The sequence below is a fragment of the Lontra canadensis genome, unplaced genomic scaffold (assembly GCF_010015895.1).
Source record: "Lontra canadensis isolate GAN:19392208 unplaced genomic scaffold, GSC_riverotter_1.0 scaffold14, whole genome shotgun sequence".
In the NCBI taxonomy this organism is placed as follows: Eukaryota; Metazoa; Chordata; class Mammalia; order Carnivora; family Mustelidae; genus Lontra; species Lontra canadensis.
This window is the reverse complement of record NW_022631008.1, coordinates 6,346,752-6,356,130: the sequence shown is the minus strand read 5'-3', so window position 1 is coordinate 6,356,130 and position 9,379 is coordinate 6,346,752.

The following is a 9,379-nucleotide window of genomic DNA, read 5'->3' as shown; positions in this document are numbered from 1 at the left end:
TTATTAAGTGATTGTCTCAGTACCTCACATTTCTTCTAGTTCTTTATGAAATGATCTTGGTGCTAGGTTTTGCCAATTTCATTCAAAGTGGCTACCTTTATTAATGAATGGTATAAATTGCTTTTTGGCCATCTGTAGTCAATTATCTTCTTATGTGCCTAGATTCCACTTTCCTTGTTGAGATGGTCATTTCCTTGTATTTTTAGGACTCCTTTCACTCATCTATTATAGAGTTTTGAATCCTGACCTCACCCCTAACCAACAAAATGATAGCCCCGTGTCCATTCATATGTAATCCCTTCTTTTTTTTTTCTGAAATCCTTCAGCCGTCACTCTGCTCTCACAGCCATCTTCCATTGCTTATTTGAGATTTCCAGATAGCTGACAGAGTCAATATATTGGTCTGAAATTTGCCTATAGCAATTTAGTATCTAGAACCATGACCATTAGCCTTCTGAAGTAATGGGGAGTTTTAACTCTATTTTCTTTAAAATGCAACAAAATGGCTTCTGTTAGGTCTCACCTAAGTTCCAACCTGAGTACAGTTGATGTCTGATTTCACTGGGTTCCATGGCTTTGCATTTCAATGTTGCTTTCCTTTTTGGAAATATCAATCATATTTATGTTCAGAATTTGTTTATCTTATCGCCATCTTAAATGTAGCATACTCATATATTAGTGGTGGGTGTGGGAAGGAAGCTGGACATAGGACAGAAAACCAGAGCTAAAATCTACCATTCAACACTCATATATATTGGGTAATTTCTTCAACCTCTTCTTAGCTTTAAGTTTCCTCATCTTTAAAAGAAGGCTAAGACTTACCTCACACAGATATGACAATGATTCAGTGAGATCACAAGCCTGGACACAATTCCCTCAGGTCTGTTGATTATCATACTACTTGAGGACATCTCACATAGCATCAGGAAGATTAGCCAAATGATGTTGAAGCATTTTTAAAGGTTTTTGTTTTTTTTATTCATTTGACAGAAATCACAAGTAGGCAGAGAGGCAGGCAGAGAGAGAGGGGGAAGCAGGCTCCCCGCGGAGCAGAGACCCCAATGTGGGGCTGGATCCCAGGACCCTGAGATCATGACCTGAGCCAAAGGCAGAGGATTAACCCGCTGAGCCACCCAGGTGCCCCTGTTGAAGCGTTTTTGGTTAAAATTTTAATATGTATACAAAGTATATGTCCCACAATTAGATCATTTTCTTCTGTTATCTTTTCATCCATTGCATCTGGGAAGGCACTAATACCTTACTTATCTGGGCATCCTAGTTCTAGAGTTTCTGTAAAAGTAGGAATTAGGTGCAACTTTCTAGTATATAGTACAGGGAAAAGGAGAGCTACGTTTGCACAGCACTGAGGAATCTTCTATTATTCATATCAAAGAATGGAAACTGGTAAAATTATGAGGGTCTAAAAGCGACACTGCCCCTCACTCAACTCCCAGTCTTCCCCTTGGTGCTGCCAGCGGTTGGGTACAAAGGGGAGAAGGAACTACCTCTATTTTGTAAATCAACCATTCAAAAGACCACCCAAGACAACCCTTGAATCGGACATGGCAGCCAGAAGCATGCATTATGTTTGCACTTTTTAAAAAAGATTGTATTTATTTATTTGACAGAGAGATAGAGAGCACAAGTAGGCAGAGGGAGAGGGAAAACAGGCTGTCTGCCGAGCAGGGAGCCTGGTGCTATCCCAGGACCCTGGGATCATGACCTGAGCTGAAGGCAGCTGATTTGCTGATTGAGCCACCCAGGCTCAGTGCCCCCTGTTTGCACTTTTTAAGTGTGTAGGAAAACCTTCCTAATGAGCACAAAGAAATAAAAAAAAAACGTAGAGAATACTGGGTCCTACCATTTCCCATTTTAAGCCTCATTATATGAGAGTATTCACCTCTAGAGAGCAGCTACACACTCACTCTTCAGCCCTCTCAAAGCTTGTGACACTCTGCCCACCAAAAAGTTTTAATGTACTGTTCAAAATATTCTTTCTCAACTCATGCCATAAATTCCAATCATTTTCAGATCCAAAAGGCATAACCACCACCATAATTTGTGAGAATGACCATTTTTACACACCCACTATGTACCAAGTACTATGCTAGACATATAAGACACAAAGACTGTATCATGCTGTTAGAGTCCTTAAGGAGTTTGTAATTTAGGTGGAGAGTTAAGAAAAATGTAAAAGAATAAAGAAAGGAGCATAAGTTCAATATAAGCAGACCAGTACAGAAGATTAGAGGCAGTAGAGATCCTCACAGGGTTTGTAGTTGTAGGGCAGAATGCTAATTCCCTCTCCCCTCCTCACAACCTCTCCAAATCTCCCACCCTCCAGCATTTCCTCTTCTTCCTTTTAGTAGTAAGGCACTGAATTTACCTGGGATCAGACTCTGAGATGGATACCACATTTCCCAGGCTCCCTTGCAACTAAGTGTGGTCATGTGACTAAGTACTGCCTAATAAGATGTGAATGGTAAATGGTGTGAGCAACTACCAAGTCACACTTTTCAATAAAATCTGCTTTATCCAGGGGCACCTGGGTGGCTCAGTGGGTCAAGCCGCTGCCTTCGGCTCAGGTCACGATCTCAGGGTCCTGGGATCGAGTCCCGCATCGGGCTCTCTGCTCAGCAAGGAGCCTGCTTCCCTCTCACTCTCTCTGCCTGCCTCTCTGCCTACTTGTGATCTCTCTCTCTGTCAAATAAAAAAATAAAAATTAAAAAAAAAATCTGCTTTATCCACTGTTTTCTCTCTTGCCTTTACTGTAGACTAGAACATGGACCTGTACACTTTGCCTTTACTAAAGCTCTTACTATTTGATTGAGTAGAATGATAAGATAGAAAAAAACTCTGATTTATCTCATACACAAGAGTAGCCTGGCCATTCCAGACTGCCTGCTTACCTAGACCATTGCATAGGAAAGTAAATATCTACATTATTTGAGTTATTGAATATTGTGGTCTCTTTATCATAGTAGCTTAACCTGTACAGTGGTAAAAAGGAAGTGTCCAGATGATAAGTCTTGAAGTGTGGCCAGGATTTAGATGAAAAGGGAAGTGAAAATGAGGGATGGAGGGAGTAAGACAATAAGAGTTCTGAATTTAAAAATGAGAGCAAAGATGTGGATGTCACACCAGAGATGCTTGAGGGGGATTTGATGAATCCATTTTGTTAAAGGTAAAGATACACACACAGGAGGGGTAAAAGACAAAGTTCACATTGGGTATGGGCCAAACTATAGAAACACTTAAGTAGGGGCACCTGGGTGGCTCAGTGGGTTAAAGACTCTTCCTTCAGCTCAGGTCATGGTCTCAGGATCCTGGGATCGAGACCTGCATTGGGCTCTCTGCTCAGCAGGGAGTCTGCTTCCACCTCTCTCTCTGCCTGACTCTCTGCCTATTTGTGATCTCTGTCTGTCAAATAAATAAATAAAATCTTTAAAAAAAAAAAAAAAGAAAGAAAGAAACACTAAGTAATAAGTAAAATTCTTCACATAGGAAATGGAACCAATGTTTCAATAGAAGGGTGCTGAATGACCAGGGGCAGCTGGCAGAGATGCCCTCAGAGGGCTAAGGAAAGGGGAGTCTGAACTGGAATGGGAAAAAAGAACAGATTTTGGAGAGATATTTGCTGGCCTTGGTTACTACTTGGGTATGTAGAGGTGAGATTTTGAGCCTGGTGAGTGGAGGGTAGTAATATCACAGAGGAAGTACTTTAAAAATTTACGTACAAAGGAAATTTTGATTTTATAGATGATAGCAGTGTATCCATGAGGAAATATCCAACAGCAGAGACACAAAATTAAAGCTCTGTGGATCTGTTCAAGTTGGAGATACATAATTAGAGGCATCCAAGAGAGGGATTAAAGCCATAAAAAAAAAAAAGAATGACAGAGAGATAGATGAGAAACAACAACAAAAAGAACAGTGTTATTGAAGGTCAGGGGAAGATTTTTTGTAAAATAGGGACAAATTGACATAAGAGTAGGTGAGAGGGAGGCTAACAACAGAAATAGATTGAACTTGGCTCCTGGGTTCATGTTCTTTTTATTTGTATATCCTCACATCTAGCTTTACCTAAATTTTTTTCTCTAAAATCTGTTCTTTTTTATTCTCTCTGCTGCCAAGACACTCATCACATCCTGCCTTGATTTACACAAACTCCTTCTCATTGGCCTCTTTCTCAACAGTTCCCTACTCCAGTCTCTGCCAAATGTTACTGCCAAGTCCATTTTCCTTTCCTGCTGTTCAGACTATGTTTCTCCCACTCTGCTTTGGCTTCTCTTCATCTTCCAGCCTTTCCATGACTCCACCTGTTTACAATTCTTCCTCATCCTTCCTACAAGCCCCCAGTCCACATCCCACCCCCACTCCTTCCTCTGGCCCTGACATCAACTCTGGCATCTTCAACTATCAGACTCAGGCACTCATAACTTCAGGCCAACACTCTACGTCATCCTCCCCCACAGATCTCCCAACTCATGTGCATCAATACAGCTCCTAGTGCTGTTGCAAAGAAACCCAGCATATCCACTTTATGAAGCTTGCTAGCTCTAATAACTGTATTCTGTGTGCTTCTTTCCCCCAGAGTATACAAAAGAGTATTGCTTGTACTGTACTCTCTCCTGTCCCTATTACCTCTAGGGCCTTATATTGTTTGTTCTGGAAGAACATGATTTCATTACTGTCAGATGATTTCTATTTCTTGTAAAGCACTTATTGGTGTTACCTTGGGGTACTGTGTAAATAATACAAATCTCACAATGCCTCTTTGATGAGAGGGCTTAAACCCAACCAGGGTGTCCAAAAGCACCTTGAGTTTTATCTCAGTAATGCCTGGAAGAAAACCTTATCTGTCAAGAAAAAGGAGAAGATTAATGTATACAAGGAAGATGTGATGTTTCTATTGTCCTCAACAAATAATGTACACCAAAAAAATGTATCTGGTGAAAAAGAAATTCAGTGGGCCTTATAGATAGCTCAGTATAAAATCCTTTTCAGCTGTGGAAACATTTCTCAAGGACATATTGCACTGTCATCACATAAAAGCAACAATTTAATTGCCACCTTTGAACCTTTGCTCATGCAAGTTTCACTTAGCAGAGATACTAATGTACTTCATTTTTGATGAAAATACTCACTATAGAGCCTAGAGAATTTTAAATAAGATCTATATTTATAAATACATAAGAATAAAAAAATAATAAACTAGTATAAGTCTCTAAGAGCATAATTTAAATGATTGTTGTTTAACCTTAAAATTATTTTCAAGAAAAAAAGATTTGAATACCTATCATTAATTTAAATGTACTTGATATTTTCACAAAATGAAGAAATTGAGTATCAGAGAAAGATGTGTCCCTTTCTTGCATGTTATTTCCTTTAAAAGGTGAAAAAACTCCCGATATTCAACATCCAAGTTTTGTTGTTTTTTTTTTAAGATTTTATTTATTTGACAGAGAGAGAGATCGCAAGTAGAGAGAGGAGGAAGCAGGCTCCCTGCCTAGCAGAGAGCTTGATGTGGGACTCGATCCCAGGACCCTGAGATCGTGACCCGAGCTGAAGGCAGAGGCTTAACCCACTGAGCCACCCAGGCAGCCCCAACATCCAAGTTTTATTTTCAACAAGAATCAGAAAACTGTCAAAGACAAACTGTTTTCCATCATACAAATGACTTGATCACCGATAATAAAATTGTGGTAACCTCAAAGCCTAAATAACCATGTAAATGGGTTCTCTGTTCTTTGAGACAGATGGTGGATCACAACAGAGATGGGTTATGAATTCCAAAAAGATTGTCCTCCAGGATATAACAAAAAATAACTGAAGAAGTAGATTTAAAATATAGTTGAAGTGGAACCAAAATAGAAAAATCACATCAATTTTTAAGAGATCAAGAAGACAGAAACAGAGAACATACAGCTTGTATTAGAATTACTCTGGGAAGAAAATCATTTTGAACTGAAGTATTATGCGTATGTTAACAGAAGGAATTTGGAATGTATTTCAACAAGATGAATAACATTATCTGCTTCAGTATATGCAATGTCCAAAGTTGTCAGAAACTTTAGCCTAATATGTCTATCAATCATCTTATCACTTGCTGCTGGCCCAGAGGTATGCCAACCAACCCTAATCATTGTTGGGAATTCTTAATCTCCTGTTTCTAGATCTTAGCTGAATAATATGAGAGTGAATTAGAAACTATTATGGAAGATAGTTAGGTCTAATTAAGGAGATCTTGCATTTCAGGAGGACTCAAATGAACCCAGGTTTAAATATAGACCACCTTATCTAGGTAAGGATCAACAGTCATCTATCAAAAAGCCAATAATAGGGTTGTCTGGGTGGCTCAGTGGGTTAAAGCCTCTGCCTTCAGCTCAAGTCATGATCCCAGGGTCCTGGGATCGAGCCTCGCATTGGGCTCTCTGCTCAGTGGAGAGCCTGCTTCCCTTCTTCTCCCTGCATGCCTCTCTGCCTACTTGTGATCTCTGTCTGTCAAATAAATAAATAACACATTTAAAAACAAAACAAAAAAGCCAATAATAAATGTTCAGAAAGGCATGGGCATATATGGTTTAGCAAAAAATCAAAAGTACCAATTTCAACCCTGAATCCTTTGATGTGTTTTCTCAGGTCATTTGGCAATATTTTTAATGTATATGTAAACACACACACACACACACACACACACACACACACACAGCATTCACCCCTGCTCCTCCCTCTACCTGGACCCTTCTCCCTGTTATCCAGGGTAATACCTATTCAGGCTTCAAATTTCCTTTAAATGTTATTTCCCTTAATACAATTCACAGAAGCTTGCAGCTTTTCTTTAATATGTGAATCCCAGTTGTGATTAATTGTAATGTCTGTGTCTTGGGTAAATGACAAACTCCAAAGAAGAGAGAACCTATCTTTTTTTTTTTTTTTCCCAAACTGTATTCCTAATGCCTAGTACAGTACCTGGCTCATAGGAATGGCTCAATGAAGATTAGCTGAATGAAAGGACAAATGGAAGATTCTTTTGGTGAGTAGGGTGTTATCTGAACACTTCAAAAAACCCTGCTTCTACATATGCAGAGATGCCTTGGGGTACAAAAGGAAGGCTTATTTTGGATACATTATTGTTTTGCTTCATTTACCTCATGGATCCAAATGCAAACCTCAAGGCTTTCCCTGTGGATACTTTGATGACCAAGGAAAATAACACATGTCTATAATTTGGGAGTAGATAAGAACTAGAAGACGTCTCTGGCTTAGTCATCCTGGAGAGGGAAGTGACTGGCCCCATTAATCTTTAGCGGTATGCAATGGAGACCTCAGGCACCATGGCAGAAATAGATCACCCCCAACACAGAGATTATGACCAAGTGGCAGATGACAGAAGGTCTTCATGAGACCTGGGGTGATTTCATGAAGACCTCAAGCATATTTTAATCTCCTTCAATATAAGATTTGTTGATTATGATAACTAGAGCAGTGTGGTCATAGTACTTAAGAGAGTAGCCTTGCTCTTGGGAATAGGATGATTTCAAGAAAGGCCATCAAAATAAGTCTTGACCAGTGGAAGTTCTGAGTAACACCGAGATAAATCTAAGAGAGAAAGTGCTACTATAGTCAAGATGTACTGCTGATATCCAATGTGTTACACATTGTGAAACACTAGTTCCCTGAACCCTAACTCCTTATAAAAAGACCTATCAGACAGTTCTGCTCAAAACTGCATTGCTGAGTTGGTATAGTATTACATTCATGAATGCTTTCACTTTTGTTCCAAAGGCCACCAATAAATTTGAAAAATATTACACCTCCATCCTCTTCTTAGAGTCACAATTGTGCATAGCATATTGATGGGAAGTTCTGCACTAAAGAAGTCTTCAACTCTTTGACCGTGAAAACCTGTTTTTCAGAAGACATTTATGTGTCATGAAGGATAGTCTTAGTAAAGTTGCTGTATCAAACAATGTCTAACCTTCAGTGGCTTAAAATAACAAGGCTTAACTTTATCTCATGCTACTTGTCTATTGTTTGTTGACTGGAGATTCTGTGCCATGTGAACCTCACTCTGGGAATCCAAGGTGTCAGAAGAGTTACCACCTAAGCCTTTCTGCTTGTTCTGGCAGAGAGGAGAAAAGCTCTGGATGCTTTCATGGTGAAATGTTCTAGTCTGAAAGTGACACTTGGAATTTCGGCTCACAGCTTATTGGTCAGAACTAGTTACATGGCCCCCACCAGACCATCTACCTGAAGAGTAGACAGAAATATTCAGTGAACAGCACTGACAACTAAACCTGTTAACCTGACTGAACATTAATGGTCATTGAAATACAGTTAGAAACCACTGCTACTCACGGTTCTAAAAATAAGGATAATAATAATCATTCAATAATGTTCAGCACCTATGCCATACTTAATCAGGAATAAGAAGTAAGGAAACCTGACTTTTTTTTTCCACACTTGTCTAGGAGGAAGAGGGGTATCACCAAAAAAACACAATTATTTTGGAATATTTTATTAAAACAATTTCTTTTCACTTTGAAGTCTCTAGTGGAATTCCCACAACAGATAACAATCATTTTCCAGCCAATTCTCCATTGCTTCTTTCAAATACAAATATAAAATAGAAAGCATGGATAATTCCACAACACAGCCTATTTCTCAGCTACCAGAGGGACATATACAATAATGCCCATTTACAGTGTCTCCTTCACAGATGGGCAGAGTTACTGCTGTCATCAGGCATGGGCCTGATATATAATTATATAAGATATATAATAAGAGGAATAAAATTGGCATAGAATTCATCAATAAAAAATTAAGTGTATTTTGTGTTACTATCATAACCTCTGAAAATTTATTTCTGATAAATCTACCAAATCAAACTGTCTAGTGCCTTGATATCTTACATGATAGTTGGCCATAACTGTATCACATAATGACACACCATGAAATGACAGTGATGATGTTCAGAAATAAGAAAAAACGGCTTTGAGATGTTTTTATCTGTATGTCAAACACAATGAAGGTTCTTATCAGTGGACATTCAAAAGTCCTTAATTTACTTTTTTCTGTGAGAAACACAGAGCATGTTAAATTTGTATCATTTATTCAGCCATCCATCTCCAAGTTCCACCCCAGTTCCTCCTTACAGATTTCTTATATACAGTCACAATTACATTACCTAAAATAATGTCAAATGCTATGAGTGATGCTTGGCACATAGTAGCTTCTAATATAGCTATAATTGTAGCTATATTAGTAGCTACTAATAATACTATAGAATATATAATATTATAAAATTATATAGCTATAATGGAATATATAATATTATAAAATTATATAGCTATAATAGTAGCTACTAATATAGCTA